This window comes from Strix uralensis, chromosome Z (genome assembly GCF_047716275.1).
Source record: "Strix uralensis isolate ZFMK-TIS-50842 chromosome Z, bStrUra1, whole genome shotgun sequence".
In the NCBI taxonomy this organism is placed as follows: Eukaryota; Metazoa; Chordata; class Aves; order Strigiformes; family Strigidae; genus Strix; species Strix uralensis.
The window spans coordinates 21,469,872-21,493,789 of record NC_134012.1 but is presented as its reverse complement, the minus strand read 5'-3'; the positions used below and the strand labels follow the sequence as shown (position 1 = coordinate 21,493,789).

General features: G+C 40.9%; 1 long non-coding RNA gene across 1 annotated transcript; it reads right to left on the bottom strand.

Moving 5' to 3' along the window:
* Nucleotides 1–6,070: 6,070 nt before the first annotated feature.
* On the bottom strand, nt 6,071–22,490 carry LOC141937871 (uncharacterized). Its single transcript, XR_012627106.1, has 3 exons — nt 22,361–22,490; nt 21,530–21,603; nt 6,071–13,402 (listed from the first exon to the last, which is right to left on the bottom strand). It is a non-coding gene; the product is annotated as an uncharacterized LOC141937871 (long non-coding RNA).
* Nucleotides 22,491–23,918: the final 1,428 nt, after the last annotated feature.

The window sequence follows — 23,918 nt, the reverse complement described above, 5'->3', positions numbered from 1 at the left end:
GTCTGCGTGCCTTGCCCGCCCGGCGGCGCGGCCGTGGGGGTGCGAGCGGGGGGCGTGTGTCCGCGGGCGGCCGCAGCCTCCCCCCGCCCCCGCCCGGCGGGCCGCCCCGCGCCTACCCCGGCGCCACGCGCGGGCAGCGTCTCCGCACCCCGGCGCACAACGCAAGCTGCTGGCGGCGCCGCCCGCCCCCATTGGCCCGGCCGGCGCCCGCTCGCCCCGCCCCCGGCGAGGCGACGGTCGCCCATTGGCCACGCGCGCCGCCACTCCGGGCAGGGCCCCGGAGTGCCTCGTTTCCAGGCTGCGTTGCGGCGCGCGGGGCCGCCCCCGCGAGCGCAGGTGGGCCCCTCGCGGGCGTCCCGCGAGCGGGGCGGGGCCCGCGGCCACGCGCGTCCCCTCGGCACCGGCGCGGCGGCCCTGCGGGCCCCTCCCACGCGGGGCGGCGGGGCCCTGCTCCGGCCGCGCGGGCAGCGGCGGGGAACCGGCGGCTCCTGCCGCCTCGGCCGGCCACGTGGGAGCGGGGCAGCGCATCCCGGCGCGGCCGGGGCGGGCGGCTCTCGGCGACGCGTTCCCCCGCACGAAGAGCTGCCCGGGAAGCGGCCCGTTTTGGTGGCTTCGGGGAGGCGGGGAGGGGTGGGGGGGGTGTTTGCTTGTTTGGTTTTGTTTGTGTGGTTGGTTTGTTTGTTTTCCCCGCCCGCTCCGCGCGGTTGTGGCCATACGCCTGTCGGCCCCGCGCGTGTAAAGTTTATATCGCTGCCCAGGGATTGCTCTTGGGCTTTGCCCTTCTGAGAGCGGACGTACCAATAAGTGATATTTCTTATAACAAACATTCTGGGTAGAAAGAAGAAAGGGAAAAGGGAGGGAGGGATGGAGGAAGGGGGAAGGGAATGAGAGGAGGGGAAGGAAGGAGGAAGAAAAGAGCTTTTACTCGTTGTGCGGTCGATTACTATGTCTTGCACAGATAAGAAGTGTTCACAGAGAAAAAGGTGGTGTTGTATGGAAGACTAAAATTCTGCATGGCATTCAGACACATGCCTTTTATTCCTTATACTGCTTGACCTTCATTGCACTTGATCACAATTTCCAGAATCCAAAGTGCTTCCTAGGGGTGGCTTTGGTCTTGTGTCTTTTCTGACATGGAACACACAGGTGTATATAATGTATTTCCAACAGCAAAGCACTTACACCCTGTGGAAGGGAGATGCTTATTTAGAATACTGTGGTATTTGCATGTAGCAAGGCGCAAAAATAAGGGGTATGCAGTTTCAAATAGAGACATAACATAGTGTTTCTTGAGAGTGTCCTTAAGTGTTATGTGCAATGAAAGAGAAAACATGCTTGTTTCTGTATCGTCTGTTTCTTATAGTCTCCCTGTGCTACCACTGTGACAACAACTGAGTGTTACACAGGGCCTGGTTTTACATTTTATGTAATTATTTATATGCCGAATGCGTCTGATGTTTTTCTAGAACACACAGCCGTTAGCTGATTATTTACAATCTATCACCAACGTTTTGAATCAGCAGCACTCCAAAAAAGAGAATAACTCCCTGGTGGAACAAGTGCCAAGCTAGCAGCTCTGACTGAATAAAGAACGGGCTGGCAGTGGCCACTATCTTTAAGCTGCTTATACAAAAGTCCTACATGAAGTGATGTCTGTTCACACACAGTTTGTGTAATCACGTACAAATTGTGCTCTCAGTAGTGTCTGTTAGTATTCGAGAAGGTCCTCTGACTTTACACTGTTATTCAGTTTATGTCTGATGCTCACTCTTGTCTCATTATGGCAACTTTTACCTTTTGATACAGCAAAACTGCTTTTGAAAGTTTCCTAATGATACCACAATTAACAGCGGACTTGCTCATGTTCTTTATGCTGTGGGTGCATACATCAGGAAGTTTTGTATACATCTTTTGAAAAAAAAAAAGTGGTTATTTTTTCTAGGCTGAGTTTTGAAGCATGGATTACAGCAGAGATCGAGTAGAAAAAATCTGTAAAAACCTGGGCACTGTGTTGCTGTCTTTGGAATTACTAGATTTAGTTGCTGGTTACTTTCTCACCTCGTTCAGTTTGTGCTGAATTTGTTTAAGCAAACAACAGTGTTCCTTAGCAGAACATCAGCAATGTATGAGAAGAGAAAAAGAAAAGGAAAGGAAGAAAATAAATAAATTCTCTGAAATTCATAAGCAGTTCAATGTATTGAACAAAAGAAAAATTTAAAAAAAATCATATGAATACATAGCTGTTCTTAGAAGTAAAGAAACTTGGCTTAAAGGGGAAGTCAAAATGTGTGATATTAGAAACCAGAAGTGTGTCTTTCTGAACTTTCAGGAAATTAAAGGACTCTGCTCTCAGCAGCTTCCCTGTCAGGTCTGATACTCAGGATTCCAATTCAATTCCTACACCCCACCCCCACCCGCCCCCCTCCCGAAAGGAACAGTCCTCCAGCTCTAATTAGTGACCAGCTTTTAGCGACAAAAGCCAAACTTTATGCATTTTTTTTCGAGGCTTAGTATCTCTACCAATAACGCAATCATGTCTGTCACGTTTGTCGATATACGGTGCTAAAGTGAAATTAGGCAGAAAATAGCTGTTAAGGTGAATTGTCTTGTCATCGGCCCTCTTGCGTTGTCAGAGGCCCTTAACATTGGCAATGGCAGAAGAAAGCAAGCTGAATTCTTCTCTCTCCCAGGAAAAAACATGTTTATTCTGCAAAGTTCGCCTTTGCTTAGGTAATATGTCTGGAAAGAAGTCTTTATGATTAGCGGTAGCTGGCTGTCTGGACATAGCCTTAAGCTAAAACGTGTATCGCTTATTAAATAGTCGTCGGACATGGTTAAGCTGTAGGAGGAGGGAAGGGCGCCGCTTGCTTGGCCGCGCTGAACCCGCCGGCCGGCACCGAGGGTCAGGGAACGGCCGTGACAGCGGCAATTGCAGCGCGCGGGCGGAAAGCGGTTTAACAACCAGCGGGGGCGCGGGGGGGAGAAAGAAATCAAACGAAGGAATGAGGCGGGCAGAGCGCCGCTCCGCCGCACGGTGCAAGCCGCCGCTCCGGCGGGTGGGGTGGGCCGGGGGGGCGCGGGCCGGCGCGGCCGCGGGCAGCCGCCGCCTCAGCACCACGGACAGCGGCGCGCCCCGACGGCGCGGCCCGGCCCGCGGATGCCGGCGGCGCGGCGGGCGCGGGTGCGGAGGCCGAGGGCTCCCTCCCGGGGCCGCCGGGCGGCTGGCTGACTGCTGGCACTTGCGGCCACCGCGGGCATCGCGCCAAACGGGGATTCCCCCCCACCCCCAGTCCTCCCCGCCCCCGGGAAAAACCCCGGTGAGGTTTGTGGTGTCGAAGGGCCTTCAGGCAAAGCGTTCCTGCCTCGTGGTGTTCATGTGCGAAACTGTGCGCTCACACGGGTGTGTGTGTGCGTGCGAGTGTGTGTGTCTGTGTAGCTGCACCCCGGGGGACTGCACGGGTCGTTTTTGCAGAGCAAAGTTGCGTTTGTTCCCATTCCTTCGACAAATAAACGGTAATAGGCGTGAAGGCTTCAGATCAAGTCTTCGGACAGATGCTTCCTGGTACAAAACATACTGGCACGGGCTCTGCACTCCAGCATAGGTGCCTGATTGTTTTACCTCCTTCTCTGAGCCCCTCTGTGGTCATAAGATACGGATATTGTATAAAACTACAATAGCACAGACACTGCAACTGAGGCTGCTATATTCTTCTCTATTCTATTGCACAGCAATGTCTGAATATTAATAAAAACTATTTTTCAAAAAGAGGTTAGCATTTGGATGGGGAGGGGAAAGGGGGGTGGTGTTCCACTTTTTGCAACTGAGACTAAAAAGGTATTTTAAGACTCACTTCCACACAAGGTAACCACAACTGCTCAGATTTTCTATAGACCACTGTGGAACCTGAATCCAGATAAATATACTACCTGAAATAAGCTGTCTATTGATTCAAATTATTGTATCTTTGCCTGTTTCCTACTGTGACCAGGCAAAAGCAGATTTCTGCTGCACCACAGCTTAGGTAGCTTCTTTTATTGAGGATTCATATTTCCAGTCGTGTGTAATGCACGTTTAATTGTAAAATAATAAGACCATGTCACCTGCCAGTCAATCGCTGCCATCAACCTCTTTTGTGCTCGGATCAAACGCTTGCACAACAGAGAAAGTGACAGCATCAGGGCACAGTGACAAAGCAGTAGTTTGCACCAAAAGAAGACCGAGGCCCAGAGAGACACTGCAGCTACAGAAACAGCTGTCTTATCAGCACATAGCAGAGATAGAGATGGCTCAAGAGGTCCTCAACAGATAATGACTTGAATAGGTTTGCAATGCGCCAAACTTCACGCTTGATAAGACCAGCCCAGTGTGGAGAGCAGCAGAGATTCAGCTCTACTCTATTTTATCTGTGCTGTAAATGAAGAAATTGAAATTCAGGTGGCACAGCTAGCATGTTGCTGATAATCCAGTGAAGTAAACTGTCATTAGGATGTTTTCAGCAAAGAGAAATAGGTTTCTCTTACTTGATGCTGCTTTAATAAAAACACCTCAACATCCTCATCCCAAATTGCTGTCCCAGCAGTACCTGAACTGGGGTGGGGGTTGCTCGTCTGTTTCACTGCTCTGACATGTCTTTAGTCCCAGAACAAACTGTCCATTTGGCTGTCAAGTTCTTTACAAAGGACAAAACACTTCCACTTTGAAACTGCAGTATCTTATTTTCAATTCCCCATTTCCTCCGCAGAAGGAACTGCACTGATTTTTAATGGACAACAGTCAAGCTCACATTAAAGTACACAAGCTCAATTCTGTAACAGACAAAAGAAGCCTGTGTTTATGAGCACAGATAAACAAAAATTAATTGGTGATATGAAAAGGATCTATAATGACCTTTGGAATTACTCACTTGACGAAACAAGCTATAGTAGACACGAAGACATTTTACGGGAACAGTAAATCCTGTTTCAAACTGTTTTTTGATTGACTAATGACATCAGATTAGAGTACTGTAGCTCCACCTTTTTCCAGCAGAAATACTTAGCTCAGACTGAGTTCAGCTTACCTTTGACAGGGGCTTTTTTTGAAGAAAGCTTTGTGGAAAATGCAATTAAAAGAAATGTAGATGGAGCATATAACCTGAGGTCACGGAGCACTGTTTTGTAAAGAACAGTTGGCTACATTCATTTAACTCCTTGTGATTGATTCCTGAAAAGCTGGAGTAAATGTACAGGCTTGTAAGCCATTACGTTACCTAATTTTGGCCATTACGGCTAACTTTCCATCTTCTTTGGACAATAATTTAAGACAAGGTTAACTTTATTTCTTAACAAAAGACAAGTTGCTAGGTACTTACACCAAGAAGAACTTGAAACCTGAAGAGAAACATAAAGACTTACCACTCAAACTTGTTAAACAGAGGGCAGAGAGGTGAGGCCAGTTCTATCCTCCTGATAATCTAACCACATATATTTGGCCTCTGCCTGTCACTTAAACACATCTGACAGTAGGAGCTAGCACGGAAGAAGAGGAGTTATAAGGATCCGGAAGATGACTCATTTCTTTCATGTTTTAAGACAGTAAGCTTTTTCACAGTCAAGAGGGAAGGCAGAATTGGGTGGCGTGGGAAAGGAGTTGTCTTTAGCACATGCACTTTGCTGGAAACACCTCTTTGCTTGTCTCTGAAATTTGGGGGCCTTTCTAATGCTATGGATGAGAGTAAAACCACAAGGTGACTGGGAGAGAGCAGAAGGCAGATGTGAATAAGGCCAAACTTGTTCAGCTACTTAGGTGGACTGTGCAGTTTTAACACATGCAAATTAGCACCAAGTGGCTGTTCCAAAAGCAGAAAAACACTTGGTTTTTAAGATGCATTTCAGCAGTTCACAAGTAGGTGGGTAGTTAATGAAGGTCACAAATCAGAGAACTCGACTATAACAATTTGCCCTTGCACCTTCTAATTTGTGGAGAATATGTAACCAAGCCTGAAGTGATTGATACTCTTACCAGTGAAGCACTGTGTAGATGTGAGGAGAAATATAACCTCGTGTAAAAGAGACAATCAAAGGCAAAAATGTAATCAATATTTTTAATGCTGTTTGTTATCCAAAAATAACAAGTACTTCTAAGTTCCCCAGTGAATCATCCCAAATACTGTCAATTCAGTCAGATTAGACTTTCACCATAACAATAAGTTTCTCCAGGAAAGAAATGTATCGTTATAAACTTACTGTAATTAGTATATCCTCTCAAGGTATTAAATTTATAGGAATATTGACAGAAAATCTGACTTTTACTTTTTCAAAAGCCTGTATTTGTTTTTATTTGTTGAGGGAAAAGCATGTATTACACAGATAGCTTTTTCAGTATGCCAGCATATTTCCTGCTGACAGCATAGTGAAGTAAAATAGTGGCTGTTGCTACTATTATTTTATTGAAAAAGTCCTTATAAATTCCAGAGTGTTTGTATAATATGTAATCAGATCATTTTCAGATAATCAGATCACATGTGTAGTAGACCGATTTATTTTTTTGACCTTGTAAAGCAATTCTTTAAATACATTCCACATAATTTTAAATATCAACTTGAACTTTTTGTTTGGTTCAGTTAAGATAATACAAATCCAGATGACAATTATGATTCAGTAGAGGTACACATGGTGTTCTGCTCTAATATGTAAGGGTAGGAGTTTAGAAGGTCTATGAAAGTTGTGTATTTTCCTCCTCTTCCAAATAAAGTTCATCTGTTTTTTAACATGCACCTACTATAATTGGTCAGTGGTGGGGAGTGGACGACTATCTATACACTCTTGAGAAGGGATATTAAAAATGCTTCATTCTTAGCATTACGTTAAAGGCAGTTACCTCCTTTTTCATATGTACCTCTTCATGCTTGTCACATAACTTCATCCAGTTCTTCACACTTTTATTTTTATATGTTACATATGCTACAATTCATTTATAAGGAAGTGGCTAAATATTCGAAAGCAGTAGAATTAGACTTTGCTGATTACTCCTTGCAATTACTAGTTATGAAGATCAAATCTCACTTCCAGAAAAACACTTCACTTACTTACACTGATCATCAAGATTTTACTTCGAAGGATCAGGCTAAAAATTATCTAAAAAACTAGGTTTTTTTCTTTTTAATGTCAAAATTACTCACTTGTGGATGACTTAATGGTCTTTCACTGGTGCTGGCCTAGTTTTCTTGTCTCTAAATGCTGGAGGTTTTGTTTCTTCTGCTTATACAACTCTTTTTTTTTTTTTGCATCAGAAGTATTATGCATAGCTCTGTACTACTTTGATTCTGCTGGAGATGAGTCATCAGCAAAATTCAGACCGTAAATGATCATGTAGCTGCATATATCTAAAAGGTTATTCAAACTAATAGTAACATAGTGCACTGTAATATGGTTTAGTGGAATAAAATATGTGATAAAATTACAGCAAATTATTCTGATGATGTCACGGACTTTTATCCATTGCTGAAAGTTCTCCTGTATTTGGTAATTCAGTAATATATATACATACTGCAGAATGGGTTTAAAGGTACTATATTTTTTCCTTTTTTTAAACAAAGATTCAGGAAAAGGAGAACACTCAGTCTTATTTCTTCTTCTTAATTCAAAAGAAGCTCCCAGAATTACAGCACTAAGAAACATAGATCTGCCAGGAACAAATTGTTGGCCAAATCCTGTTTTCTTCTACAGTCATAGCATGTTGCATAAGGCAGAGAAGTAATATATCTTGATTTGTAAAAGTTTGTTGCCAACCTGCACTGCTTTCTCATAGGATAAAAAGGAAGCATAGTGTTAATTGAATTACTGTAAAAAGTGTATACAAAAATACATCTAGAGAATATTTAGTGAAAGTTCATTGCCAAATGAATGGCTGTATCAAATATGGACCTAGTGGGAGTGTATCTTTCAAGATCAAGATAGTGTTTCAGTCCATGTTTTGGAAGATGGAACATAGTGAATGGCTATGAAAACTGTGAACTGCAGCAAGCAGAATGCTTATAAACGTTTGGTGGTTAAGTGCTGAATACAAAATGATCTTTTCAGAAGAGAGAGACTTACCAGAACGAAAAAGCTCAACAGGAAAAGTGGCAAGTGACTGTGATTTTTAGAAAAGTAAAATCATAACGAAATGTGCAGATAAGACCCAGAGAATAACAGCAGTACTGAAGAAGAGGTTGTAGGATACTACTATATCATACTAAAAGATACAGGAATATGATGTTGCAAGAGACATTTCGGAGATCTATAAACAAGAGCATAATTTGAAAAGACATACATTAATACATTTCTTATTTGACACTGATGAGTCAAAACAGAACACTGTATCCAGTCTTTCCGTGTTTTAAGAAAACTGATGAAAGGTCATAAAAGGGCATTTAAAAGTAAAGTTTTTAGAAAATATGACCTATGAATATATTTTAAGAGAGAAATTGTTTAGAAACAGGAACAGTGACAAAAGATGTATGAAATTGCTTTTAGAAGTAATCATTATCAGCAGATTATGATCAAATAGTCCTCCTGTGCATTGTAAGTTAAAAAAAAATAGCTTACTTCACAAGAAATCTAGATTAACAACTGGAAAACATTCTCTTAAGAGTAGTTAAGTACTGGACCACATTACTTAAGCAAGTTGCTGAGGTTGAAAGTTAGATATACACTTTGTTTTTCCTCGGAGAATTAGGACAAATCTCTTCAAGCTCCTTAGGGATTTACACTTCTGATTGATATAATTCCCTCCTACCAAAATGGCTAAAGTTCTAAATAGTGCTTTTTCCTTTTTGTCTTTTATAATCAATGGAATATCTGAGAAAAAACAAAACAAAACAAAAAAAAACAACCAGCAAAAACCAAACCACAAAACCCAAGAAGGAAATAGATCTGATAGGCTGAGGAAAACAGTCTGTAAAGGACTGAACAAGTTCTCAACATATTTTTCCTCTATTGTCAATAAGCATTGAAACCAAGCAAATATGAGTCTGATGAACAAAGCTATTTGCATTCTAGCATTTTTTCCAGATGAATTCAAAGACTGATTGTTTTTTGATCTCTTAGACCTCTATGTTCAAAGTGCCTTTCAGTGTTTGGCTGTTGATTTTTAATTTGGCTTTTTTTTGGTCCACTTGAGACGTGGGAATACAGAATTAAGCTAGCTGCAGACAATCTGCATTCTGAAAAATCCTGTGTCCTTTCGTAATTCCCATTGGGGCACTTAAAAATGGTAACATATTAACTTACTAATGAAAACTTTGGGCTAAAAACCACTGAATCAATAGCATAAAGGCACATATCTACCAAATTCCATCTCTGTGAGAAGACAAAAATTCTGTATTTTAGACATCATTATCAGATGTATCACTAATGCTAGGGATTCACCTGTAATCTGTAGAAAGTGAAACTACAATGAGAGATCTGCTTTTTACCATCTAATAACAAAATCCTGAAATATATTTGCATTCCAAATCTAAGACCTGCCTTCCTCCTTCAAGTCACCAACCATATAGAACTTTTTTTCTTTTTTTAATGTGTTGACAGGGAAAGAAGGGAAATAATTAGCATTACAGGATGACTGGATATCGCCTTTTAGATTCTGAAATCATATTGCTCCTTCCCAAAGGCATGAGATGAGATGTACATTAACAATGTTCATGAAAGAGGATGAAAGCAACAAAAACAATTAAGCCACAATTATTAAAAATCCTGTAAAAAGGCTCACTTAATCTTCCTATCCACAGTCCTTTTCCTCTTTTTCCCTGCATGGCAAATCTTGGAATTGACAAGATTTATACCAGATGTATTTATTCTAGCTAGCACTTAACCAGTACTCCTAGCTGATACAGTAAGACAAAAGGTAAATATCAGGTTACTCTCCAAATAATTATTTAATACTTGTTGGTTACAGTTCCTCCTTAATCCTTGTAAAACATCCCTATAACTGTCATTGAGCATTCAGAACAAGAGTATAATAACCGAACTGTGAAAGTTATTCTCACTTTATACCACTCACATGTGTGGTGTCTGTTTGCCTTCAAATGGGATTTTATTAGTTCTCCCAGTCCTTCTCTTATGTATTCAGATCCCTCTGTTTCATTAACATGTTCAAACAGGCTAATACTTTCTTGTATTTTTCTATTTTGACTGGGTGGTTCCGGTCTGAAAAGCCTACTGTGAAACAGCTATGCAAATGAGCATTTTGTGTCATACACATACATTGTGTAATGTGACGTTCAGGCAGCCACTTATTCTGTGGAATTTTCTGTTTGGAATAATTACATTTTCCATGGAAGACTCAGACAGAGTGATGAACTATTTATAGCTTGTACCTGCGTAGAGTCACCAGAGTTTCAATATGGTGTACATTTTAAGAGAATCAATATTTAAATGCATGCTTTAATGAAGATGGTTTATTAACGTGCTGCCCACTTCCACAACATGGGATAAAAGTAGTATTAAAGTCACAAGCAAAAGAGTTTCTCATTACAACCTGTTATACATCATCAACACCTATTTTGCCATAACTTGATGCTAACTTGTGGCAATGCTGCATCTCCCAGTGTCTGGAAGGTGAAGGTAGAAAACAAGCAACACCATGAACTGCATGGGCTATGAATGTGAGGTCATGCAGCGTCTTCTCTGGAGAGAAAACTGAGGATTCAAGAACAGGAAAATAAATAAGGGAAGAAAGTATTTTAGGCTGTACGTATTTGAGTTGGGAGAGTCTGCCTTGTTTACACACAAGAGAGAAATCACAGAAAGAGAGACTGGGTTTTTAAATGTGAGCCACATAACAATTAAGAAAAGAGAGATGTTACCCTGGTTTAGCTTGGGGCGGGAGAGATTTACACTGGGAAGGTGGAGAGGTGTAGACTGAATTCAGAATAAGTATTTTTCACTCCTCAGAACTGAAATTTTCCCCTGGAACTTCATCCTCAAGCTAATAAAAGAGGGAGAGGAGGCTTAGCCCTTCTTGCATCTCTAGAGCAGATAGAATAACTGATCAAGTTCTGCTGTTTGAAGACATCTCCCATCAGTCCACAGGGCTGTGGCTTTCCTGGTTGTTGATAATATTGAGACAAGGAGAAACAAGGTTATTTGACATAACAAAGCTGGGGTTTGTCTTTATATAATTGCTGCTTCTCTGACTTCCCTTCCCATTTATGCCCTCCCCCAGCTCTGCATTGTAAAGTGCTGGTTAAGCCATACCCAAGTATTGTCTTGAGTAGTCAAAATGCTTTGGACAGAAAGAAGAGAAACTAACAGATTTTATGCTATTCTGGTTTTCCCTAAAAACAAAAGTACAGACCCAGAAAATGTTTGCACAGTCCCAATAAGTGGACAGAATGTTTTCTTCCTTGCTTATAAGTTTTGGTGCTGTTATGGAAAATTACTTTTGTAATTTCTGTTTGGGTAAGATTTAAGAGTACTGTTGTATAGCTATAACACTGTGGAAGATACAACACATACTTTGCTCTCCTTCTTATGGTAATCTTACTGAGATAAATGGAAATATTTATAGTGTGTGAAGCCAAACGTGCAGAATAATTCTCATCTATTTAACTGCCAAGAACTTGTACTATACATGTATCATTTTGCATGAGATAATTTTTGTACTGTATGTAGGAGCTGTTCTCAAATGGAATAGCAATGTACACCAAAAGCGCCACCTCCTTCATTCTGCAGTTTCATATGAGAAATAAAGTATTATTGTGGCTTTAGGAACTGCTTTAGTAATCATAATTCAAATGCCTTAATGTAAATTGTAATAAAGATGTTTTTGAATTGTTTGAGTAGCAACAGACATTTTCATGAATTATTCTGACATTATGTACTATGAAACATCTCTTTTTATTCTTACTATGCTTAGCTTAGATTTCAGAGGAAAGAAGAATCCTTTCTAGTCTTACATTGTTTAACTCCTATTATGCTGGTAATTTTCAGTTAAGCCTTTTCTTTTTTCTTGCCTGGTTTTATTACCATTATCTATAGGAGCTTTTAATTTAATGTACTTTTTTTTACTCTGCAAAAAAGACTTGAGAATAAAGATACCATGTTTTTAAAATAAACCCTTCTCAACAATGTTATCTAGTCAATTTATATTCATAGCTGTAATTACTGAGGCATCGCCTTCATCAATTTCTTTATGAAATCACAGCTAATTTATTAGTGTTTAGTGGTTCTGTAAGAATATTTTCTAAGTCTGCAAATTTCAGTTCTAAACTGAACAAGGCAATCACACCAGAAGCAGACAATGTAGGGTTAAGATCAGGTTTCTACCGTGAATAAAGCAAAACCTGAAAACTAATAAAAAGAAACTGAAATACAAACTACAGTTGTTTTCCATTTTAATGAGGTACTCCTAACATGGAAAATTATATTTTGCAATTCGTTATGAAATATTCTACTTTTGCACGGGTTTTTTTCAGTGCTTATTTTGCATGTTTTCAATACCTTCTATGTTAATTTGGCTTAAGATGCTTATTCTGAATGATAATGTAACAAGAAGTAAATGTGAGCAAGTAATTACAGAAGCTGCATAAATACTTCTCCAGCTGTAGAATCTAAACACACTTTGTTGCTAAAAGCATGTAGTGTGGCTAGTTTGTAATGAGGACTATGAAGTACCATTTGCCATTGTGAAAATGCATTGCTGTCTACAAAGAGTTTGGTCTGAGAGTGATATGGCAGAATGCACATCGTTATGCTATAAACTCACTAGCACAGAAACACACCCTGAATAGTTCAGGAAGCAGATATGCAATTAAGCTACCTTAGAAAAGGTAATAAATTCAGAAGCTAGATATAGCAGTTGGTTTAATAAATCATTTATAAAAAGAATTAATACAAAATTCTCTTTCTATGGTCTGCTTTCCTAAAGCCACCTCCTGCTACCTCCCTTGTTAAGTGCATGATATTTTGCAAATACAAATTGCATTCCCAGCAATGGGAAGATTGAGTCCTAAAAACACTTAAGAGTTTTATTTAACATAGATTCGTATTAGGTGAGAGAGGAGGGGAAGCAAAGCAAAGAAGTAAAACTTTGAGATAGGATTCACAGCTCAGGATTTCCTGACCCCTGTTGCTGTGGGTTGAGCTCTGATTTTTAGGCAGTAGTGACATGATCAACCATTTCTTGATAATGAATGAAAAGTAGGCGACAGCTCTGACAAACTCTTACATTATCTGCTTTTATCATCAGTCACCTATTCTTCACTTGCCTTATGGATAGGACCGATCTCAGTGCGCCATTCTTCTTTTGGCAAGCAATTTCATTTTCCTGAGCAGCTGCACAAGGAAGGGTGCTGCTGCAGCCTCTGGAATCCTCCTGCCCTGTGAGGCAGAGGAAGGGAGGAAAATGCAGCTCGATTCCATCAACGGTGGGGAACTTGTGCTGAAATGAGGGAAGCGGAGAAGAATGTAGGTGCAGTATCAGGCCTTTGGAGGAAGTAAATAATGTTTTCATCTGAAAGCAGTTTTCAAAAAGAAAAGGACCTCCGCTGTTGCACAGCTATACTGCTACTGTAACACCTAATCCATGTCTGCATGTGACAGGGGCACGGTATTTCTTCCCAGGGGTAGATCTTGCTGCTGTGCCTCCTGCATTACACAGGAGACTTGACCTGGTATCATGGGACACTCTAGCTGGAGGTGAAATGGATCTGAAACTGCTGGTGGCACTGAATATAGCTGCTTGGGAACTGAGCAAGCTATGTTCCTGGCAGCCTGCTACCTGTGCTCTGGGATTTGCACCGCCTGCCTTTTGGTCTCAAGGAGGTGTTGAGCACACTGCTGATGCTTACAAGGCCTCGCTAGTTTACAAGAGTGAGTGCCTGACTCCCGATGCTGTAGGAACAAAACTGCAATCAGTGGATGTTTCAGCTCTGTTCTCTTGATTTGAAATAGACTTTTTTTTTTTTTTTTTTCTCCAGTCTGTAGGCCCTGCAATTTTTCTCTCAGCTTACACTACTATTGCCAAAACTCAGTAACATTCTGGAGAAGCTAGAAAGACATGAGTTGACAGAAGTTTTGCTTCTATAATTCATGGAAAGGAGTTTCTGATGGATGGCCAAACTTAACCTCTGTGCTCATATAGATATCTAAATTTAAGAAATAAAATTCCACATTCATCCCTTTGTGAATTCCTAGTTTTTCCTGGTCATCTCCTTGGCACAAACATGTCATGTGAGAGACTAAAGCTGTGAAAGATTCTTGCTTTCCCTGATGAAAGAACCAGGTTTTCAGACAGCTGCTGCAGTCTGTCTTTGAAGAATAAACTGTTGATGGTACTGATTTTTTACGGGTCCTCTTGAGTGGTAAACTGTGATTTATACAAAAACGCTGCACTGATTGCCGGCATAAAGAAAGCAGTGGAGAACAAATGGCAACACATATGGTCAGACTTCTTCCTGTAAATTGCAGGAGCCTCACTTCAGAGAACAGGTAGGAAAAAAACTTATTTACATTTGTAAGATAAGGAAAAGATTAGAAGATACATGCAGAAATTTGAACGTGTGAGTTTTTTAATCAATTATGTGAACTAAAGAACTGGTTACATATTTCTAGGTCATGAGAAACCTCTGTGCCTTTTTACAACTGTTTATGCCAGTGTTCATGGACTGCCAGACATTGCAGCACCTCGGTGCAATTCACAGGGACCTGTCCCTCTCGGACATCTATCTTTGCTGCAAAATTTCTCCATTAGTGTTCTTAAAATGAAATTAAACTGAAATTTATTACAGTAACAAATTCTGGAGAAACTTTCTGGTCTAGCCCGGCTCACTGCAAACATGACTAGGTCTGATGGATATGAAGGGTGAACCTATGATCTAAGCTTGTATCATTTGCCTATTTATTATCTTCTTTAGTCTCTACGCTTGTGCCTGCTCTAACCTCCTTTCCTCCTCTCCCATGCTTCTGCTTACTCTGATTTCTCATCTCTTGTGGAGAGGTCAGACCAGCAGATGCCTTGCAAAATAGCTGTCCATCTACTTTATGTTTTGTCCTCCAGAAGTGGCCCCAACCACAGTAGAGACCACAATATCTTCTGCCGTCTCTGCCCTCTAGCATTGTATTTCAAGCTGACATGAAGGGTCTGGTCTCCCAGTTGGCAACCTTATTATAGTACTGGCTACATTTTAGTGTTTGAAAGGAAAAAGCTTCCCTGCTTTAACACCTCCTGTTATCTCAGTAAAGTGATGTTTAAATAACTGAACGGGCTTCAATGAACTGTAGTTGCCATTTTCCTGCTTCTTAGTGAGATAAAATGGAGATAATTATGAAGTGGATGAGCAGGTTTAATGAAAGCCTGTTTCTTTTGGTATATTCCTGAAGCAGCAATCATCATCTGTTTGGCTTTTGAAGAGCAACAATTATAATCACTTAAAATCCCAAGGGGAACAAAAATAGAACTTAGATTAGCATATAAAATATACAGCTGGATTGGGCAAGCCTATAAAAATCTGGGAAAATCATTCTAATTTGAAAGCTATTCAAAATCACAAGCAAAATGAGTTCAAGAGTATTTTACATGTTTCTTCCTTTCTTTTCCTTTCGAAGTAGTAACATAACAACATTTATAGGATTTTCCTAAAACATGGATATGAAAACCCAATGCCAAGAAAGTGACTAAGTAAAAATAGGCTAAAGGTGCATTTTGAAAATAACAGATAAACTTAGGTATTGTAACACCATCTTTAGCAGGTATTAATCTCCCAAATCTCTGACATAACTGTATTTCAAAGCCATGTGCTATACTCCAGAGCTGAAAAATAAACATATCGCCGAGACAGATAGTTACACATTTCAGCTTTATCAGAAAACTGAGTAATGATAATACCTAAAGGAAACTAACAATAGACAATAAAATAAGTTGCAAACAATGACACTGGCTGTGTAGCATAATATAATTGAAGCTTTCAGTGATCATTTTAGATGGTCATTTTTATAGTTAACACAAATTCAGCAATGAGTGAAGAAAATTGTTTTCCTTATGCTGCAGGATCCACATTTTGAACTGTTGTCTAATTATTTGAGCTTCTGGAAATAAATCTTAATTTCAGTAAACTGTAAACTCAAAGACGGAATTACTTTTTTTAATAGTACTGAATAGGTAGTACTTTTAGTAATTTTGACTTGAAATACTAGGACTATTTATTCCCAATTAAGGTTAAATAAGACAGTATGCAGTTGCAGGAATGAGATTCCAAAGAAGCCAACATTCTCTGAAAAATTTTTGTGGACAAGAACATGTGGAATTTCAATTGCTTACTATTTATAATACCAAAAAAATGCAAACATATATTCTCACTATATTAAATATCTTCTAAAAAGACACTGTCTTGCAAACTCAAGTTTATACAGTAGGGCCTGATTTTCATGCCTAAGGTTCTCTAGTATAAAATACACTGTTTGCTTTTGGTTAGAGGATACTACATGCTTAAGAGATTTTGATACCAAAACCAAGCAGGTCTTGAAGGCATAACTGTTATTTCCATAAGGAGACCTCTGAAATCATAATTTAAAAAATATAAATTAAAGATTGCAGGATTTAACTTCTACTACATTGCACACAAAAAAAATTAAAAGATGGCCTGTGAAACTCCTGAATAAATTTCTTTTTCTGCATTGCTCAGCCCTGTGATGAGCATCTTCAAGGAAATGTCTGCCCTTCCCCACTCCTGCACTGCAATTTTCCATTTTCTTCCTTTCATTATCAATCTCCATTTCAAATAATTTTTATTGTTCCATTATCCTCAAATAGATGCTTGTTTTAATATGTGTTACTGTGATTGAGTAAGCATTCCTTCAGAAGCCTGAACTTCCTGAACGCTGTGTTAAGGCCAAAAATTACAGCACACTTACTCATCCTCTCTCTTGCTTTAAGGTAATACCAGAGAAGGCCCAGCAGGTCTTTTTGTCAGTCTTCCCAAGCCATCTGTTTCATATTCTGCATGCTTTGAACAACATAGTGTACCATGGGATGTAAAATCTCATCACAGCACATTCAGTTTAATGTGGAATTCAGTGGTCACTAATTTTTAAAGAAATCATAACTGAAGGTGGGACACTAGTCAGGGAACTAGTTTTGCTCTTGTTTCTTTCCCCCTCACCAAAAAAAATAAAAGGCCTTGTAATTTTTTAATTTTTTAATTTATTTTTTTAATCTTGGTTTATATATATATTTTTAAATGTTATATTTCAATACATATATTAAGATATTTTACAGCATCTGGATTTAGTATCCCAGCCTGCTTTAATGAACATTTCATAACTAGAGTGACAAAATGAACTCAACAGGCATTAAGATCTTCATATAGCTCAGAAGAAACGAAACACTGACTTCCTGGTAAATACTGACTAAAACTAAGCATCCTGTGCTCCCTGGGCCTCAATGCCCACTCTGTTTATAAATTACCACTTCTGTAGATTGTCTGAACAGTCAGCAGGGCTACAGGAACAAGAAAGTGTGAAATCATGCCTAGAGGGAATAACTAGCTTTACTTCAGACCATGCTGACCCTAACATCTAAGACACAATGTAGAAAAAGTAGTCACTGAAGCTGGAAACACTTTATTCACATTAAATGGTGCTGTTGGAGGAAAAATAAAAGTGTTTAGAATTGGAATATTTGTAGATTTGTCCCTATGGTGAGGCTGTATGTGGCCATACACCTTGACATTGTTAATGATAGTAAGTATTTAGACCACATACTTAAGAGTTTTCAGAAATGTGTCACAGATTCATTGTGACTCTGGATATTTCACTTCTGGAACAGAAATAAATCTTAACTCCCAGACTGAACATAAGCATCAGGTGAACAGGGGAAGGGAGTCTTCTCCTCATAATCCTGAGAAAAGCATAGGGATCAACATCACCAAAAGAATGAGCAATGTACCCTGTGCATTTCACAGAAACAACTTGTCTAGCCATAAAAACTACTTACTGTCTGCTCACCCTGGTCATGTTAACCCTGATTTTTATAACTGTAATTTCTAACAAATGCAGCTCTATTTCTACTGACGTAGACTAACCTGACATTTTTGTCACTGGGTCACCAAACAACATCCAGAGCGAGCAACATAACTTGTGAAGCCAACTTTCAAGAAAAGTACAGCTTTGATGAATGACACTCTCTGCTGCCTAAATGGTTTGGTTTCAATACACATTCTTCTTCACAGATACCTACATACATTTTCTTCTAATGCCAGAGGTCTCTGCCTGAAATCTGAAGTACTGATCTTAATATCACCAATACATAAAAAAGCAAAAGTTTGTTTTAAGCATTGAGGTTTTAAAGGACTATCCTGGTTTTGGTGGGATAGAGCTAATATTTTTTTTTTCTTCTTAGTAGCTAGAATAGTGCTGTGTGTTGGATTCAGTACGGAATTCAGGATGAGAATATCGTTGGTAATACACTGATGTTTTCAGTTGTTAATAAGAAATCAAGGACCTTCCAATCACCTGTGTCCTGCTAGTGTGCATGTACATAAGAAGCTGGGAGGGAGCTTCCCAATCAACCCTCATCTATATACTGAGCAGGACACTTCAGTGACTTAAATAATGGTTCCTAAAGTAAATATTTTACTGTGTTTTGCATTTCTATGACATTTAAGGAAATTTAATTCCAAGGACTATACAAAATTACAAACGTTTAGTTCTCTGTAATAAATATGAAGCATGTGTATCCATGCAAATGTATCTGTCAATAACCTGTTATAAACACATAATGGAAGCAGATTTGGGACACCTAACAGTATTGCTGGGAGAATCAAAGATATATGCATTTCTCTAAGAGCATTCTAAAGTTTTGTTGACTTTACAGACATACAGAATTATTTGCAGAATTTGGATCAACAGTTTTCTTTACATGAATTACCAAACATCCAAGTTAGGAAAGTTAACTGGCTTTAATAATATTTGACCAAAAAGACCCAGATAGCTTCTAAACAAAGCCGTGTGATTTTTATATTTTTTATTCTTCTGCATGTAAAATCTTTGAAGGCGGAAGACTTAAGCATACAATTAACTAAGGTTAAAATTTGCAAGGTGCTGCAGTGACTTCCTGAGTTAGGCTGAGTTCCATTCTTAAATGTTTCTCACACTTCTAATTAATAGGCATCTGCATTACTTGAACATGGAAACCCTGCAACAACTGCAGTCTTATTTTTCAATGACTTCCAATCTGTTCTGTAAAAATGGGCAAAGGAGTCTCATTTAGAACTTTGATTCCCAAAATTTCAAACTCTTTTCTGAGGAGGAGAATCATTACTGAAAGACAGCAGTTGAATCACTAAGAAGTTCGATGAAATCATGCTTTGATTATATATGACTGCAAAGCATAAACCTGAAAAGTATCACAAACAAAAATCTAATTAAGTCATACAAATACTTTGGCAGATAGGAAAGCATTTGAACTGTGCTTATTTGATATGAGTATCTTTTTACAGTAATAATCCTTCAGGATAGAATAAATGAACAATTATATTAAGGTACTAAAACAAGAGGTGCTTGTTACCTTGTTTTGTGTCTTAAGTATGAAACTATTGCTGTAATTAACTTTTTTCTTCTAACAGAATAAATATCCTATGCCTTCTGTGCATTTTTCGCATTTGATATCTAGCAGCTGACAGGGGCTTTCACACCTTTTAGGTGGTTTTATACGGAAATAATCTCAAAGCATCATTTAGAAACTCATGTGGAAGAAGAGGGTGCCCAGGAAGCTTCAGACAATCACCTTTACTCTAAATTTTCAAGAAATTCTTTCCTTTTTGATGCAGTTCTGGTACTTTTGCTGTTGCCCTTCAATTTGAATTCTCATTTTTCACACTGAGGCCAGACTTTGAAGTAAGAAAGTGTGATATTCATATGGATTGGAAGAATTTGAACTCATTTCCTACTCGTCTGCTGTGAGGTGTGTACATGGGTTTCCCACCCCTTGTAATTTCACATAGAGATCTCTCTGTATATTTTGCTCACAGTCACTGCTCTAATTTTCAGTAACACTTCCAACAGAACACCCATCCATATATTCTTCAGAATGATAACATACACATTGTGTTTGCACAAGCACACAGACTTTTTTTCTAGGTATTTCTAATCACAGAGGAACATAAAACCTTTCTTCTCCTATCATCTACCCAGATTATCACATTCTGTCAAGCAAGATAATACTACCAAATCTTGCATCCCCAAATCTTCCAGTTTTCCTGGTTGTCAAAGCCTTTTATCAGCAGTTTGGGTTAAATTTGATCTACTGTGTTCTTAGCTTTTTTATTATTTTTTAAAAAAATTTTTACTGTCTAGTGTCACTAATGCATAACCTGTGATGATATCTCCACCACCAGCTGCAGGTGAGGGTCAGTGAAGGTACCGTCTGTGCCACCACGCTGCAGCAGAATGGGCAGGCTCTGGGCAGGGAGCATGAAAGGGCCGTGTAACTGGTGGGAGGTTGCTGCCATGGAGGCTGAGTGCATCTATTTGAGAGGTAATGAGAAAACAGACTAATGGACACAGGTAAATCTATCTACTCCCTACCCATGAGTTAACGGCATTTGTGGTGAGTATCTGCAAGGAAAGGGAGTTCCCTTCTAGTTAGGGGAGCTTCCTGACAACTTCAACATCTTTTGTTCTCCATACTTTTCTCCTGCATAGTGCTTAAAATATAATGGAAATAAAGGGTGAGCCATTAGTGAAAGAGAGACTTCAAAATCATAAATACTTCTAACACTTATATTCTGTGTGGTTGCTATAAAGGGAAAATATTAATACATGTGGTGGATCCAGTTTCCTTAGAGAAATAGACTGACAGAAAAAAAACCTAGCTACAGAAATACGTGTACAGTTTACCACCTGCAGTCTATCAAAATGGTTCAGCTAACTGCAGCCAGCGCAGGGTCAAACTCTGCTGAAGTTACTGTCCCTAACAAGTATTAAACTAAATGTCCTCATATACTTATATTTCAGAGATTACTGACTGTCAGAGGAAGAATGATGTTTTTGAAGACAGTTTGAGGCAAGCTAATGCTGGAATACCTTCATGTTCATCTAGTTGTATTTGTGGCAAATATCAACCTAGACATTTCTGCCCTTGGACAGAAAATATTTAAAAAAAAAAAAAAGACAAAAACTTTTTTATTAAAGATAAAATCATCTTAGGAAAAAAAAAAAACCCTTCTGTAGCTACAGCTAGAGATCTATAGCTTCTTCTTACTCATTGCAGACTTAGTTTTTTTTCTTTTTCTTTTTTTCCCTGTTTATACACTTCAGACTACATGTGAGTTCTGGTCACTTTCAACAATGGACAATAGGCTCAAAGTGTTCTCAGAACAGTAACTAGATTTACCACTGCTGACAATTATCTGTATTGCTCTAAGTAACGGTGAAGTTAAATAATACTGGTTTACAGCTACTTTGTATTGAAATTATTCTGATATCCACAGAGAGAAGACAGTGAAAGTTAATTATTACTGTCTACCATACAACATAAAATCTATCTAAATGTTGCAATGAGGAAAGTTACCTCAGGTACTCATGAAGCAAGGAAACTTCCTTATTATTCGTTTATCTCGCTCAAGCAGCTCTAAGTATCCTTCCCTTAAAAATAAATAAATTGATATGTTAGGTAAAATAAAATAAATAAAATAAAATACAATAAAATAAATAAAATACAATAAAAATAAAATAAAATAAAATAAAATTAAAAATAAAATAAGCAACAAATTGCACTGCCCGTCTTATTTTGTGAACTAGTGCTCCTCAGGATTGAGATGGGGTTCTTTGCTGCACAAGTACACGCTTCAGTGTGCAACGGTGCTATTTTTAAACCCACCCTCCGCAGCAGCGGTCTGTAAAGGACAAACTGACGGTGTGAAGGTCGCTTGCAGACGGCATCAGACCCGTCCCGCTCTGCAAAACCGCGGGTGGGGCAGGGGAAGGCCGGCAGCGTGGAGCAGCGGGAGGGATCCCCGACGTGCCCTCGGGAAGGTGGATCCCACCCGGTATTTAAACGGCAGCGAGGAGGCGCGGAGCCGGCTTTGCCCAGCCTCCATTCGCACCCGCGGACATCTCCCGCTGCCTCCTCCCCTCCTCCGTGCCCGCCGTCCCACCGCCCACGGGGCCGCCCTGCCGCGGGGGGGCCCAGCCCGGCCCCACGGGGCAGCGGCGGCGCTTCCCGGGCCCCCGGCTGCATCAAGGCGCGCTGCCCCTCTTGCACCTCGGCTAGCCACTGGGTTTATGTTATGTGCGAGGATTTTCTCCCCCACCCGCCCTCACCGACAGTGCTTGCTTTTTTTTTTTTTAACCCCGATTCCAGAAGAAATTACATTAATTAAAAAAAAAAAAATACACTTACCATTCTGACCTCATAGTGCTTTGTCATGGGTTTAGGAAAAGAACACAGACACACAGACACACACACGCGTATTTATGCGGTTTCAAACAGTTGTGCTAGGGCCAAAGAGGGAAGGAGGGGCGGAATTGCCGGCGCTGTAAAGTACATGTAGAAATCACGGCACAAGGAGGGCGAGCTCAGCAGCCCGGACCAAACCCTCCCCCCCCCCCCCGCCCCTCCAGACCACGCAGGGAAAGCGAGGGAGGTGGGTGGAGAGGAGTGGGTAGAGGGGAGGGATCCACGCTCCCATCCGACTGTAGGAAACGCCCGCCTTAAAAAAGAGAAAAAAAGAAAGAAAAAAAAAAAAAAAAAGGCAAACCCTTCCGGCACGCCGAGCGAGCCGCGCTTTCCTGCAGAGCCGGGGGGACGCCGGGGCGGCGGCCGAGCCCCCCAGGGTGCCGCTGGCGGAGCCCGCCCCGCCGTCGGGTCGCACCCCGCCGCCGCCGGGGTCTGCAGACAGCCGGCTGTCTGGGGCTCCCCTCGTGAAGCTCCTCTCGAGATGTTGCCCCCTTCTCCTCGTTTTCCCCCCATGTGGTTGATGCGGTGCCACTGCATCACCAGCAGCGCTCCTCTCTGCGCCACTGCCCCAGCCGGACTGGCTTCCCCCGCCTGGACAGCCGGTATTTTACCCCTCCTGGCATCCTCGCCTTTGCCTAAAGCTGTTCCGCTGCCTCCAGTCCCTGCAGCCGGAGGTGGGGAGGTGTAACACCATCAGTTCGGTCAATCTTGTCCAAAATATTTCTCCAGGAAGACACTGCCTTTGCATGTTGGGGAGGAGGGGTGTCGTGTTGTCAAATGCCGTGTGGAGTATTGGCTGTCAACATGCACATCCTGGCATAAACTGGCATGCTTGCAAAATACCCTGCTCTGACACACCCCACCCCACCCTGTTTCTTCTGTTCGTCCCAGAGATTGGCATCACCCCTCTGTTACAGCCTGTCTGGCAGCCCATACGCCACGGAGCTATGGAGCCCATGGTCATAGAAACCGTTCACTGGAAAATACTGGGCTGCCTCCCCGTCCCTGCACACCACCAACTGCTGCCTCCTCCTCCTTTGCTCTGCAGCTTCCCTTCATGCCCCTGGGCTGTCCACTGAACACCTGAGCTCGTTCTAACGGTCAGGCCCTGTCCTGGCACAAGGGTGCATGTCATTCCTTTGCTTAAGGGTGTGAGTTTGGATGAGCCATGCTGGATGATTCAAATCAAAAGGAGCCGGACATGAAAGGGCAGTGACTGTGGGTGCCTGAACTGTGGAGATCTAAAACCTGTTTTGCTCTGTGGTGGTCTGGGGGGTTATGAGGTTCACCTCCTTCTCTGAAGTGAACATTTTCTAGATGATAATTTCATTTTCCCAGCAGCCCAAATACTGCCTGAGATCTTCTGTTACCCTGCTCCCTGCTTTTATCCAACCTCTTCTTGACCTGATCCTTCACGACAGCAAGCTGTGGTGCTGATATTGATGCTGCTGCTGATGCTGTACCAGTCAGAGAACCGCCCCATAGGAAATGGGAGGAATTC